General features: G+C 34.9%; 1 long non-coding RNA gene across 1 annotated transcript in view; it reads right to left on the bottom strand.

Annotated features, from left to right (window-relative positions):
* Positions 1-5,416: 5,416 nt before the first annotated feature.
* Positions 5,417-16,031, bottom strand: part of LOC309628616 — a 142,074-nt gene continuing 131,459 nt past the window's right edge. The window contains exon 5 of the long non-coding RNA XR_014244586.1: positions 5,417-15,262. This is a non-coding gene — a long non-coding RNA (uncharacterized lncRNA). The remainder of the gene's footprint in view (positions 15,263-16,031) is intronic.

The following is a 16,031-nucleotide window of genomic DNA, read 5'->3' as shown; positions in this document are numbered from 1 at the left end:
CCACTATGTTCTAGTCATTAGTCTATATCTATGCCCATTAATCTGCAGTCCTTAGTTTTGAGTCAGACTCATAATTTACTTCTCCATCTCAGTCCTGCCATTCTACTGAATAAATTTTATATTTATATAGATGGGGTTTTAATTTCCTACTGGTGCCATAACGAATTACCACAATTTGGGTGGCTTAGAACAACAGAAATTTATTCTCTCACAGTTCTGGAGGCTAGAAGTCAAAAGTCAAGGTGTTGGGAGGGCCATACTCTATCAGAAGTTTTTGGGGAAGAATTCTTCCTAGCTCACCTCTTCTAGCTCCTGTTGGCTGCCAGCAGTCCTTGGCACTCTCTGACTTGTAGATGCATCACTCCAATCTCTGTTTCATCTTCATGTGGAAGATGTTTGTCTGTGTCTCTATATCTGAATTTCCCTCTTATTATAAGGAAGTCAATCGTATTAGATTTAAGGCCCACCCTATTCCAGCACAGCCTCATTTTAACTTTATATCTGCAAGGACCTTATTTCCAAATAAGGTCACATTCATAAGCTCCAGATGGAAATGAATTTTGGGGAGACATTATTCAAACCAGATGGTTCATCCCAAAACTCTGTTTTTTAAATTTTCTCATTTTCAACAAGATTATACAGTCACACTCTCTTTCCGTCATACGTTAGTACTTGTTATAACCCGAAGCCCCCTCACTTCTGAAATATTAAATTCAAACTTTCCATTCTCTGACCGATTTTTTTCCCTTTTTATTTGCTTTTCCCTGTCCCTTCAATATCTACACTTCAATTCATCCCTCTAATTCTCCTGATGCATCAATCCCTTCTTGTCTTTGCCCAAATTAATATTCTGTCCCAGATTCGGTGGTCTATATATTGGAAATATTTTTACTATCTCTCTGCCTTATTCCTATCTTTTTGTCAAACACATCTAGCAAAACTCCAAACCCTGGATGAATATGAGTATCTATCTTTGTTTGTACCTGTGCCCAGGATCCTCAGCCTATGTGCAAAATTATTCATATAATCAATTAGACTGTTATCACCATGAATGTGGTATAAAAATATGAAGTGAGATTTCAACATTCCTCAGTAATTATACAGGGTATCTATTTAGGTCACTTTCTCATTTTCCTAAATTACAGGTTTCAGGCTTTCTGTGAATATTTCTATCCGTAGTTGACACTGACTAGAGCTTCCTCTTAGAAATGCCCTTTTCTTGGGTTTCACAGCTCTTTTCTTCTCTAGTCTCTCTTTCTTAGTCCTGTTTGCAGGACCTCTTTTCATTTTTGCTTCCTCTTAATATTGATATATTGGTGAAACAAGGTTCTGTTTAAACCTATTTTTATCTCATTCTATATACATACTAGCAAGGCAATATTATTCATTTCCATGGTTTTGATTATAATTTATATATTGAAGATACGCATTTATTTAAAATATCCAATTATTTCTTTCTTCTAGGCATCAGGTCTACATATCAAATTGCTTACTAGATAACTTCACTTGAATGTTTTATTGGTCAGCTCAGATTGCCATAGCAAAATACCATAGGCTGAGTGGCTTAAACAACAGAAATATATTTCTCACAGTTCTGGAGGCTGGAGAGTCCAAGATCAGGGTGCCAGCATGGTTAGGTTCTAGTGAGGACTCTTTCTGGCTTGCAGCTGGCTGCCTACTTGCTTTGTCCTCACACGGTGGGGACAAAGACAGAGAATGAATTCTCTGGTGTCTCCTAAAAGAGGACTAAAAATCCCAACATGAGGGTCCCACCCTCATGACCTAATCTAAGTCTAATTACTTCAACAAAGTCTCACCTCCAAATACCAACACTTTGGGGATTAAGCACACATTTTAGTCCATAGTAGGTGTATACAGGTATATCAGCCACAATATGTTGCATGATTATCTCGTCTTTAACACCAAACCTATCTATTCCCTGAAATACTTAATTATACTAACATCCATCCTTCTGCCAAATCATAAAACTTAACACATTTGACCTTTCCTCCTCCTTCAAACACCACGTTTTTTCATCTATCTATTTTAAAAATGCTGAATACCATTAGGATACCAGGCACTGTGCTAGGAACTGGGTTAACCACAGAGAGAAAGAATAGATGTAATTCCATCCCTAATGGAGCTAAAATTCTGGTGTTGGACACAAATCACAAGCATTAGTTCTGTAATCATGCAAGTATATAAAATGTTACAAGTGTGATGAGTGGTATGAATGTTAGGGACATTGCACTAAAATAACACAATTTAACTTAGGGATATCAGAAAAGATAGCCTGAGTAAGTGAAGATTGGGTTGAGATGTGAAACAAGAGTAAGAATTTTACCACGCAGAAAAGAAAGAATAGGAACAGGTCTTTTATCTTCCTTAGATTTATTCCCAGGTATTTCATTCTTTTTGATGCAACTGTGAATGGGATTAACTTCTTAATTACTCTTTCTGATAGCTCATTATTAGTGTATATAAACACAACAGATTTCTGTACATGAATTTCATATCCTGCAACTTTATTATGTTGAGATATGCCCCTCTTTACCCATCATAAATCAATATTAAATTTTGTCAGTAGTTTGTCCTCTATTGAGATTATCTATCATATGGTTTTAATGCTTCAATTTGTTAATGTGGTACATCACATTGGTTGATTTGTGGATATTGAACCATCACTGCACCCCTGGGATAAATCCCACTTGATCATGGGCAATGATCCTTTTAATGTATTGTTGAATTTAGTTTGCTAGTATTTTTTGAGGATTTTTACATCTAGGTTTTTCAGTAGTATTGACCTGTAATTTTCTTCTTTTGTGATGTTCTTGTCCGGTTTTGGTATCAGGGTAATGCTGGCCCTGTTGAATGAGTTTGGAAGCATTCCTTTCTCTTCAATTTCTTTGGAATAATTTGAGAACTATAGGCATTAACTATCCTCTAATGCTTGATAGAATTAACCTGTGAGGCCATCTGGTCCTGGACTTTTGTTTGTTGGGAGTTTTTCTTTTTAAAATCACAGATTCAATTTCAGTACTAGTAATCGGTGTGTTCATATTTTGTATTTCTTCCTGAATCAATCTTGCGAGATTTTACCACTGGGAATTTATTCATTTCTTCTAGGTTGTCCATCTTATTGGTGTGTAATTGTTCATAATAATCTCTTATGATCTTTTGTATTTCTGTGGTGTCAGTTGTAATTTCTCCTTTAGCATTTTTTTATTTTATTAATTTGGGCCCTCTCTTTTTTTCTTGATGAGTCTGTCTAAAGGCTTATTAATTTTGTTTATCTTTTCAAAGGACCAGCTCTTAGTATCATTGATCTCTTCCATTGTTTTTAAAATCTCTACTTCATTTATTTCCACTCTGATCTTTTTTGTTTTTTTCCCTCTAACTTGCTTGTTTTTTATTTCTTTTAGGTGTAAGGTTAGGTTGTTTATTTGAGATTTTTTTCTTGTTTCCTAATATAGGCTTGTATCACTATAAACTTCCCTCTTTGAACTGCATTTGCTATATCCCACAGGTTTTGGGTCATTGTGTTTCCATTTTCATTTGTCTTCAGTTAGTTTTTGATTTCCTTTTTTCTTTCTTTCTTTCTATATTTAGTAGCATACCATGTAGCCCCCATGTTTGTGCTTTTTGCAGTTTTTTCTCTTGTAGTTTTTTCTAGTCTTATAGTGTTGTGGTTGGAAAAGATGTTTGATATCATCTCAATCTTTTTAAATTTATTAAGTCTTGTTTTGTGACCTAGCATGTGATCTATCCTGGAGAATGTCCAATTTGAATTTGAAAAGAATGTGTATTCTGCCTTTGGATGCAATGTTCTATGTATATCTATTAAGTTCACCTGGTCCAATGTGTCATTTAAGACCAGTGTTTCCTTATTGATTTTCTGTCTAGATGATCTGTCCATTGATTTAAATAGGTTGTTAGAGTCTCCTACTATTATTGTATTACTGTCAATTTTCCTTTTATGTTTGTTAACTTTTGGTTTATGTATTTATGTATGTTGAGTGCATATATATTTACAATTGTTATACATTCTTATTGGATTGCTCCCTTTATCATCATGTAATGTCCTTCTTTGTCTTTTGTTATAGTCTTTGTTTTAACATCTATTTTGTTTGATATAAGTATTGCTATCCCAGCTTTCTTTGTTTCCATTTGCATAAAATACATTTTTTTCATCCTTTCACTTTCAGTCTGTGTGTGTCTTTAGATCTGAAATGAGTCTTTTGTAGGCAGCATATATATTGGTCTTGTTTTATTATCCATTCAGCTAATGTATGTCTTATAACTGAAGCATTTAGTCCATTTCCATTTAAAGTAATTTTGACAGATATATAAGCTTGTTGCCATTTTGTTCATTGTTTTCTGGTTATTTTTGTAGGCCTTTTTTTTGTTCCTGTCTTCTTCTTTTGTTCTTTTTCCTTGTGATTTGTTTACTGTCTTTAGTGTTATGTTTGTGTGTGTGTATCCATTGCAGAATTTTGTTTTGTGGTTACCATGAGGTTTATATCTATCTATTTATCAATCAACCTATCTATCACTATTTTAAGTTGATGATCTCTTAAGTTTGAAAGCATTCTAACAATCTTTACATTTTTACTCCCCACTTTAATGTTTTTTAAGTCATATTTTACATCTTTTTTGTTCTGTGTATTCTTTAACTACTTACTGTGGACATAGACTATTTTACTACTTTTGTCTTTTCTATTAGCTTTATAAGTGGTTGATCAATTACATTTACTGCATGTTTGCCTTTACCAGTGAAGTTTTCTTTTCATAATTTTCATATTTCTAGCTGTAGCCTTCTCTCTTCTCTTAGAGAAGTCCCTTTAACATTTCCTGTTAAACTGGTTTAGTGGTGCGGAACTCTTTTAGCTCTCGCTTGTCTGTAAAACTCTACCTCTCATTCAAGTCTGAATGGTAACCTGTCAGTAAGAGAATTCTTGGTTGTAGGTTTTTTCCTTTTATCACTTTGAATATTTCATGCCTCTCCCTTCTGGCCTGCAAAGTTTCTGCTGAAAAGTCAGCTTATAATCTTATGGGAATTCCCTTGTATGTAACCAGCTTTCTCTTGCTGTTTTTAAGATTCTTTACTTTTACCTTCTTAATTATAATGTGTCTTGTTATGGACCTCTTTGGGTTCATCTTGTTTAGGACTCTTGTGCTTCCTGGACCTAGATGTCTATTTCCTTCCCCATTTTGGGAAAGTTTTCAGCTATTATTCTTTCAAATAAATTCTCTGCTTCTTTCTCTCTCTATTGTCCTTCTGAGACCCTTAGAATATGAATGTCATTATGAGAACTGCCCTCATTTTTTAAATTCTTTTTTTCTGTTCAGCTTGGTTCATTTCCACTACTCTGTCTTCCAGATCACTGATCTGTTCCTCTGCATCATCTAATCTACTGTTGATTCCTTCTAGTATTTGTTACTGTAGTCTTCACTGTTTTGTTCCCTTTTATATTTTCTGACTCTATTGAAATTCTCACTGTGTTCATCCATTTTTCTCCCAAGTTCTTTGAGCATCTTTATGATTATTACCTTGAACTCTGTAGGGGAAACTGCTTATTTCCATTTTGTTTATTTCTTTTTCTGAGGTTATGTCTTGTTACTTCTTTGTAACATGTTCCTCTGTCTCCTTATTTTCTCCCAATTCTATGTTTATTTCTATGTGTTATGTAGGTTAGTTATGTATCCTGATCTTGGATAAAAGGTCCTATGTAAGATACATCTTATGGGGCCTAGCAATGCATTCCCCTTTGGTCACCAGAGCTATATGCTCTAGGGTAGGGGTGCCCACTACATGGGTTCTTCTGGTGTGGCAGGGCTGACTACTGTCAGCATGATGGTAGGTGGGGCTGGCCCCCAGACTATTTTTTTTTTTTTTTTTTGAGGCCATGCCTTATGTAGTGGCTCTCAGGTCTGCTGGAGGGTGGAATAGGTTTCCTGTGTGATTGGTTACACGGCCCAGAGGGGCATGGGGCTGCTGCCAGCTTACTGTTGGGTGGGCTGAGTCTCTACATTTTTGTTTGGCGTGGAAGATCCTATATTTATTTCAATTTTAGTATTTGCTTAATTTTTGGCTGCATTGGGTCTTTGTTGCTGCATGCGGGCTTTCTCTAGTTGTGGCAAGCGGGGGCTACTCTTTGTTGTGGTGCGTGGGCTTCTCATTGCAGTGGCTTCTCTTGTTGTGGAGCATGGGCTCTAGGCACATGGGCTTCAGTAGTTGCAGCATGTGGGCTCAGTAGTTGTGGCTCACAGGCTCTATAGTGCAGGCTCAGTAGTTGTGGTGCATGGGTTAGTTGCCCTGTGGCATGTGGGATCTTCCCAGACCAGGGATCAAACCTGTGTCCCCTGCCTTGGCAGGCATATTCTTAACCACTACACCACGAGGGAAGTCCCTAGTATTCACTTTTTAAAGTGTTTATTTTTTAATTTATCTATGTCTTCTGGGACTATAAACACATTGCATGTAGGACCTATATTTTGATTATTATCTCTCTAGAACCTAGCATTGTAGTCCCTCAGTAAACAATTGTTTAAGCATAAATTGCATGATTAAATAAATGGATGAATAATATTTAATTTGTATAGTAGGGAATTTGAATCGAATATGTGTGTCCTAGTGCATAATACTGTCAGTGCTACTCTGAAAGAGTTCCTTAATAAGAGAAAAATCTCATAATATATTTTAAAATTTTCCTTTCCTTTTATAGCCTGGATTATGTCAATTTATTAACTAGTATCCCAGAGAATATTCTGTTTTTTTCAACAGATTGTATGTATATATTGCTTCTTTATGTAAAAAATATTTACAGTTTTCATAATAGCTAAATCTAGTGAACAGGTATTATACATACTCTAGGCAATATTCCAAGTAATTTGCATGTATTAATGTAATTATCACAACAAAGCTATATAGAAGATATTACTAGTATTATTTTGTGTATGAGGAAAATGAGACACTGAGAGGTTATGTAACTTGTGCTAAGTCACACATCTAATAAGGGCAAGAGTCAGGACTTGAATCCAGGCATGTTATCTGCAGAGTCTGTGCTCTTATTCCCTATACCATATTACCTCTGAATCTCAAATACAACATAGAAGAACCAGAAGACTTATTTTTTTAATCATGTTAGGCTCAGGAGAGAACTCAGAAACCCACAGTGTATTAGATAAAATCAGTGCATGTTTTCTCCCAAATTATACCTGGTAGTTTCACTTTGTAATTACACATGCTCCATACATTTCCATAGCTTCTAGAATATAGTTTGAGTACAAGAACCAAAAGGAATTTTGTTCAGGACCAGAATAAATTAGTAGAACTCATATGAAAATGAAAATAAGGAAAATAGGAATAAAATTAAAAGGGCCTTTGGGACACATACAAATTCCTTTATACTCCAGGCATCAGTAAATGCAGTATGAGGAGCTATGTGACTCTAACTTCTATAAGAGATAGTACTTAATAGACACACATTGATAACTCTTGATAGAGTAATTAACTTTTGCTGTATAAATCAAGGTCCATGTTTCAAAGCTATTTTTCAGTCTATACAAAAGAGACAGAAGGATTGATTGAGTGATACCGTTTTTCTTTGGTATGTAATTATTACCTGTTCATAATTATGGATGTCAGTTACATGCAGATATCATATAATAGTAATAGGTTTGGCAGTGAGAAGCATTAACTAGCATTAACTGTTATTCCAATTACTTAGTTGTTCTGCAAATACTAAGATAATGAAAGAGGTCATTTTTCTACTCCTAATTAATTAATTCATACATTTATTTAACAGATATTTTCTGGGCACCTTGGTATATACTAGGAATTCTTTTCAGTGATGGGTACCTAGTGGTACACAAGACAGACATAAATATCCACATGGAGCTTTCAATCAAGTAGAAAATATAGATAATAAAAAATAATTAATGAAATATATATAGTAAGCTAGATAGAGAGGAATTTTATGGAAAAAAATAAAGCAAAGAAGGAGGATAGAAAAAGCTAGTGGGAGGGGTAGCAATTTTTAAACAGGTAATCAGAGAAGGCAGACGGGTAAAGACTTAAAGGAGAAAGCCAGCAACATGAGTATATGGGAAATGAACTTTCTAGGCAAAGCAAAGAGAAAATTGTATTTTTGCTGTATTAGTGCAACAAGGTGCTCATATGCCTGAATTTGAAAAAGCAAGGGAAAGAGCAACGGGCAATTTAAGAAGTAATGGATATCTAGGTCTAAGACATTTTAGCATGAGTGACATAGTATATCATTGCAAGGTTTTGAGTAGCAGAATGAGATCGCCTGATAAATTTAAACAGGACCACCCTGGTTGTTACATTGGAAAGTAGGCAAGGGAGAGACAGGGAGATTAGTTAGGAAGTTAGAACATTAACACAAGCAAGAAATGATAGTGTTTGATCTTGGTTTGCTGAGAAATGTTCAGATTCTGGAAATATTTTGATGGGAAAGCCAATGAGATTGAGTGTGGACTGTGAGAGCAAAATCAAATCAAGAATGACTCAAGTTCTATGGACTCTACGATTGGAATCATAGCATTTGCTATTAACTGAGATGGAGAAGAATGGAAGGTGAGGTTTTCTGTGTGTCTGTGGAGAAGATCAGGAGTTTGATTTTGGATGTGTTAAGTCTGAGACAAGTAGTAGGCATTCAAGTGGAAACATCAAGTAGGTAGTTGTGCTTAAATGTATAAATTTCAGAGAGGAGATCTGGCCTTGTAATATAAATTGGGAGTCATCATCATATAGATGTTATTTAACAACATGAAACAGGAGGGAAACATCAAGGGAGTGGAGATATAAACCTGTACTGTCTAATATGATAGCCACAACCAAATGTGTCTATTGGGCACCTGAAATACAGCTATTCTCAATTGAGAGTGCTGTTAAGTGTGAAAAATACACCAAATTTCAAAGACTGAGTATACCAAAAAGAATGTAAAATAGTTTGCTAACATTTATGTATTCTTAAATATTAAAGTAATATCTAGAGTCATTCAAGTAAATATATTACTAAGATTAATTTCACCTGTTTCTTTTGCAGCTCATATCTGTAGCTCATATTTCTATTGAGCATTATAGATATAGAGGAAATGAAGTCCAAAGTTTGAGCTCTGGGAAATTCCTAGATTAATATATTTGGAAGACGAGAGGGAAGCAAAATGTAGATTGGGATGGGGCAGCTAATGATGTGGGACAGATACTGGGAGATGGTTGAATCTAGAAATTCAAATGAAGAAAATATCTCAGGGAGGAAGGAGCAGACATGGAGTTTGATCTACCATGTCCAATTTTTAATTGACTGTGATACTTCAAATAAAACTAGGGTTGAGAATTGAGTATTGGATTAGCACCATAAAGGTCACTGGTTTTGGAGCAAGTCATTTCTGTGGAGATTTAGGGTAAAAGTCTTATTGAAATGTTTTACAAGAGAGAATTAGAGGAAACAGACCGGAGGAAATTAATATAGAAAGCTCTTTTGACATGTATCATGGTAAAAGGGAGGCAATCAATGAAATGGTAGTTGGAGGGGACAGTATAATGCGGTTGAAAGCCATCTTTTAAGGAAGAGAAATTTGGCACCATGTTTTTGTGCTGACATGAATGATTCAGTATTGAGGAAGTAAACGTTCATATCAGAGAACTCTTCAGTGATTTCCTGATTAGTCTATAGGAGTTGGAATCTAGAGCAAACTGCAGGCGAATATGAGCAGCTGACTTGCTCACAGAATACTTAAAATCTAAAGGGGGTTGTGACAAAGTGTATCTGCATGGAGAAGATTTGTTACTTAAGAATAAACACAGGTGGAGGGTGAGAGTTCTCCCTTTAAAATGTGATGAGATGAGATATGGAAAGGAGGTAGTTAAGTAGTCCAAAAAAATTCAGAGCTTTTATGTGAAAATCTGCCTTAAATTCAGAAACAATAAAAAATTTATTATTGGGGAATTACAAACTAGTGTCCTCCACAATATTGTTTATTTTATTTGAACAAGTGGTGAACTCTAAGGGAGAGAAGGATTAAAAAAAATAACAGAGTTTCATTTCATCAGTGATACTTCGGCTTTACTTTCATGAACTCACTTTGAAGGTTTTGTTTTCACTACTTATTGGAGTCACATTAAGAAATTAATAATGAACATATTTTGACATTAAAACCAGCATAGAAACTATGGTTGCTTGAAGATGAAGGAAAAATAGCTGCTTTGTAAAATAAAAATGTTATATTTTTGTATAAAGAAATAGAGTCCAACTTTTGCTTCTTCAATGCCCATTAAATAATTAAGATTGCAAAGCATCCTATATTTCTTAATATTTGCTTTTAAGAGAAGGTTAAGTATAATACATATTTTCTACTACTTAGTTACTTTTAAATTAAACATTTATTATTGAATACTATGTGACAAATGCTGTTATACAAAAGTGGATGAAGATATCTTCCCTGTCTTTAAGAATCATATACATAAGCAGAACAGTCACTCCTATAGACAAATAATATAATAACAATAATATTGAGCATCTATTATTATTGGGGTAAAGATCTCACAATAACCATGCAACATATGTATCAAATTTAATCAACAAGAAAACATATTGTAACTTGTCTAAACGCATTCTGTTAATAGTATGGTAGAAGTAGAATTTGAACTGTCTAATTTAGTTCCAAAACTTCTTTCCTTTAATCCACATTCCCCTTGACAAGCAAATAAAATAGAAATGGTGTGTATTAATGATCTATTGTTGAGTAATAAATTACCTCAAAACGTAGTGGCTTAAAGCAATATTTATTATCTCAAAGATTCTATGGGTCAGGAATCTGGAAATGGCTTTGCTGAGTCCTCTAACGCTGGTCCCTCACATGCAATCAAGCATCAGCTGGAGCCACAGTCATCTCAAGGCTCTACTGGAGGTGAAACCACCTCCAGACTCACTCATGTGGTCATTAGCAGGATTCAGTTCCTCTCCGGTTTTTGGACAGAGGGAATTGAGGTGTTGGCCAGAGGCTTGCCTTAGTTCTTTGCCACCTGAGCCTCTCCATGGAGTATCTCACAACATGGCCGCTTTCTTCATTAGAGTGAGCAAGTGAGAGAGCAAGAGAGGTCTAACAAGATGGAAGCTAGAGTCTTTTTGTAACCTAAACTTGGGTGTAACATTTCATCCCTATGCCTATGTACTATTCATTAGAAGTAATTCAGGTCACATTCAAAGGGAAGGGATTACATACAGGCATGCATACTAGAACTCAGGCATCATTGGGAGCCACTTTAGAAACAGTCTACCATATGGTGTATAAAAAATACAATAGTAGCTCAGAGGAGGAGTTGTTAAATCTTTTGTAGTGCTGGTAAGAGTTGAAAAGAAGCAATATGTGCCTGAAATGCATGTTGAAGATCTTATAGTAGTTAGGAAGTCATCTTTCTATAGCTTTGTTTGTTTGTTTGTTTGTTAACATAGAGGAAGTGTGTTTAAAATAAAGGGTTAAGGGAAAGGCATACCTAGAAGCTTAACAATATGGGAAAATATGTTAAGTTATAAAACTATGGAGGCAAGTGGGAGATGAAATTGTAGAACAGCAGACCTTAAATTTGGGGGAGGCCATGAACCAATTTAAACAGTTGATGAAAAACAATTATAGTGTTCTCAGAAGAAAATTGAGCATAAATTAACATTTGTTGCTTTTCTGAAATTATCTGTGGATTCAAGTTAAAAAAAAAACAAATACCTCCATGGTTAATTAGGCCCAGGGAAAATTTTGAAGGACATCCTTACTAAAAAATTGGAATTTTACCCTGCAAGGCAATGGTCAGGTTCTGAAGAAACTGTAAGGAGAATGAGGTGATGACAGTCACTAACAATGGGTGCAGCATCACTAACTGATTAGAGGGAAAAAAGCCATGTTATGAAGCTACTGTAGTAACCTAGGTAACAAAGATCTGACTGGAGCAGTGATGTTTCGGTAGAGAGAATGACAAATCTCTAGGAGATACAATCACCTGGACTTGTTGACTAATTCAAAACTTGAGTGATACAGAAAGGAGAATGACTTTAGATTTCTGGTTTTAGAAGCTGGGTGATGTGAAGAGAAAATCATAATGGAGTAGGTATTGTTAAGAATGCTCTGTAAAATGGAGCTGGGAGGCCACTGAGGAAGTGTGACTTAAGTATGTCTCAGCCCAGATGGAATTTAAACTGTTGACCACTTATTGCCTTAACCAGGCATACAGACCATCTGCCAGAAACTTAAGGTATTTATTGGACACTTACCCTAAAATAACTCATGACAGCCTATTCCTTAAGGACAAATATTTACTTTCCTGCATCACAGTCAACCACAATTCTTGCTAAACAACTTTAACAATTGTGTGACTTTCGTCTTTATAATCCCCTGACTCTTTCTCTTCCCCAGAACACTCTTTCGGTTTTACCCAAATCTGTGTCTCTGGAATTGCAATTCCTAAGAATCCAAATAAATTTCTTTGCGGCCTTGACACTGGTTATTGTTCAACAATGATAATAACATTTAGAGAGATACAAACGTCCTTATTTCCTTCCTGTGTAGGGAAAAACCCCGTTATCGTTACTATGTTTTTCTTCTCTGTGAGTCTCTTTACTATTCACAAAAACACTTCACTTTTGACACCTCTGGTCACCAACTGTGTGGGGGGTTTTCCTCACAACCTGAAGCAAGTTTCCATGACACAAGCTGGGTGTCCTACAATTTAACTCAGTTTTAACACTATCTACCTGGAGATAGTGACAGATCCCACAGGTTAAGGCTCAGTCCCACAAGACTGCTCCCACCCTCAAGCTCAGCTTGTCACCTATACTTCTGACAAACCAGCTATAGATTGGAGGTTCCAATGACCTCCTCCTCAGGTTTGATTAACTTGCTAGAGTGGCTCACAGAACTCAGGAGAACACTTACGTTAACCAGTATATTAAAGGATAAGATAAATGATTCAGATAAACAGTGAGATGAAGAGATGTATAGGGTAAAGTCTGGGAGGGTTCTGTGTGCAGGAGCTTCTCTGTCCCTGTGGAGTTGTGGTGTGTCACCCTCTTGTATGTTCACCAACCTAGAAGCTCTCTTAACACATACTTTTAAGATTTTATGGAAGCTTCCTCATGTAGGCATGATCAATCATTAATTCTATTTCCAGTCCTTGTGCCTTCTCAGGAGAATGTGGAGTGGGGAGCTTCTAATCATGGCTTGGTCTTTCTGGTGACCAGCTCTCATCCAGGAGCCCATCCAGATTTGCCTCATTAGAACAAAAGACACTCCTATCACCTAGGAAATTACAAGGGTTTCAGGAGACCTGTGTCAGGAACTGGGGGCAGAGGCTAATATATATATATATATATATATTTTTTTCTATTATCTCACAATACATATTAACAAATATACTAATTTTTCTTAAAAAGAAAAGAATAAATGTAATATCGATGAAACAGATATACTTGTATTGGCTATTTCTAACATTGTTTAAATACCTTATCTGCCTATAATAGAAATAAAATTCATGGCCTATAATGGCACCCGGAGAAAATCAAAGTAGAGAGGGACCGTCTACAATAGAAATGAGATAGAAAATGCTGAGAATGCCCAGTGGTTCTCTTAAAATATTGTAGACTAAATTAACTGATGGAATTGCACTTCTTAATTTAATTAATGAAGTTTGCAGCCAGAAAATGCTTCTCTCTATATTATTAGTCTGACATTCATTTGACTTATGTAGGCCAAAGAATATTTCAAATCACCTTAGGCTCAGGGTTGTCAATCTTATTTTGCTCTTTTCTTCTTGTTCCTTATAGAACAACAGAGAAGCATTATAGAAGCATTTCACAGTGACAAAATGCCATATGAATTCTCATATTCTTTCATTTGAGCTTTGGCCTTATGATGACTTCAATTTAATTCACTAAGAATGTTAGGGCCATTTGGCTGAACCATCAACAGTAAAGCACATGTTTACTGAGTTCTTGCGTTAGGAATATAGGAATGAAAAGAACATATTTACAAGCTACAGTCATTCTCTTCAAGAATTATAAACCTAGTAGAAGTACTGAGAGTATATAAATAATTATGAAGAAAATAAAATTTATAAACACAACACTATTAATATAAATAAAGTACTGTGAAAATCCAGAGAAAGGAGAGATCATACATATCATTAAGAATCCAGAAATATCTCATTTAGTAGGTGGCATCTGAGACAACCTATGAGCAATCAGTAAGATTTTTGAGCAGTTGAAACAAAGCAGAAGAAATAGGAGAAATCATAATCATAAGACTTAGGAAAATATTGCTGTTTAGTAAAGTTTTCCCAAGGAAAATGAAAGATGAGCTTAGAAAGATATAGTTAAAGTAAAATTAGTTTATGCTTGCTGCTCAAAATAAAATACTTATTAATCTCTGTTGCAGGACCTGGCTGGCTGTTTACCAAACTTGTTTTTTCTTCCTCCCTTGCATAGAGCTAACCTACATTTACTAGCATACCTTGCAGTTAGGTGTGGCCAAGTGACTGCATTTTGATAATGATATAAAGTGTGCTACTTCCAGAGGTGGCCCATAGAAGATTGAATGTGATCCTCCATGTTCTTTCCCCTTCAGAACAAATTTGGAATACTCACATTACCTGATTTGAAGACTTGGATTAGTCAGAGTTTTTACATAAGGCACCAGGAACATGATATATAAAAGAAAAATTGCTAAATTAGACTACATCAAAATTAAAAACTTCTGTTCTGTGAAAGAACTGTTGAGAGAATGAAGAGATCAACCACAGAGCTAGAGAAAATACTGATAAATCACATTTCTGACAAAGGACTTGTACCTAGAATGCATAAAATTTTCTAAAAGTCAAACAATGAAAGAAAACCCAATATGAAAAATGAGAAAAGGATCTGAACAGACACTGCACCAAAGAAGATATTTTGATGACGCGAAAGCATAGGAAAAGATACTCAACAAAATTGATTATTAGAGAAATGTAACTTAAGGCCACATGAGATACAGGTATATACTTATTAACATTGCTAAAATGAAAAACAAACAAAAAAACACTTACGATACCGAGTGCTGGTGAGGATGTGGAGCAACTGGAACTCTCACATTTTGCTGGTAGGAATGTAAAATGATATTGTACAACTACTTTGCAAAATAGTTTCGCAGCTTCTTGTAAAGTTAAATACACACTTGACATGTGATCCAATGATCCTCCTTCTAGGTGTTTGGCCTAGAGAAATGAAAATGTATAATTATACAAAAATCTGTTTCTGAATGGATATCAGCTTTATGTTAATCACCAAAAACTGAAATCAAACATTTGTATTTCAATTGTTGAATAGTTAAACAAACTTTGATACATCAATACAATGGAATTTTACTTGGCAATAAAAGGAATAAAATATTGATTCATGCAATAATATTGATAGATCTCAAATGCATTTTGCTAAGTGATAGAAGTTAAACACTCAAATACATTGAGCAATAAGAGTAATTCTACTATTATAATAACTTTCTTAAAAAAAATAGTATTTTCAAGTTCCTGAGTTTATGAACCACTATATTCTTCTACTGTACATCATACAAAATAACATTGGGAAATTGTTTTTAAAAAGAACATTTCTATATGTTTTTCTTTTTACTACTCAAAGTATTTCAAATAACTCTCACCACAATGGTAAAAGGTAAGTGAGAAAATTAGATAATAATTGGATAGCAGGGTAGTTTATATGTATTTGGTGAGGGAATTAACCTTTTATTTGTGGACCAACCACAAAATTGCAAGTCTCGAATGTTGTATTCTTGGTATTAATAGCAATACTCTTACTTGTCTTCATATATTATTGCAGCTGCATACTTATACATTTCATTGAACATTGAGCTGATTACATTTTTGGAACATATCAAACTTTAATATTCAAATGCTACTCTTGTGACAGTCTAAATACTAACTAAAAAAGAAGTAACAAGATCTAAAAGAATAGACAAACTTTGTTAGT

The sequence above is a fragment of the Balaenoptera borealis genome (genome assembly GCF_965194805.1).
Source record: "Balaenoptera borealis genome assembly, chromosome: 4".
In the NCBI taxonomy this organism is placed as follows: Eukaryota; Metazoa; Chordata; class Mammalia; order Artiodactyla; family Balaenopteridae; genus Balaenoptera; species Balaenoptera borealis.
The sequence above is the reverse complement of the archived record's forward strand: the minus strand, read 5'-3'. Positions and strand labels throughout refer to the sequence as shown.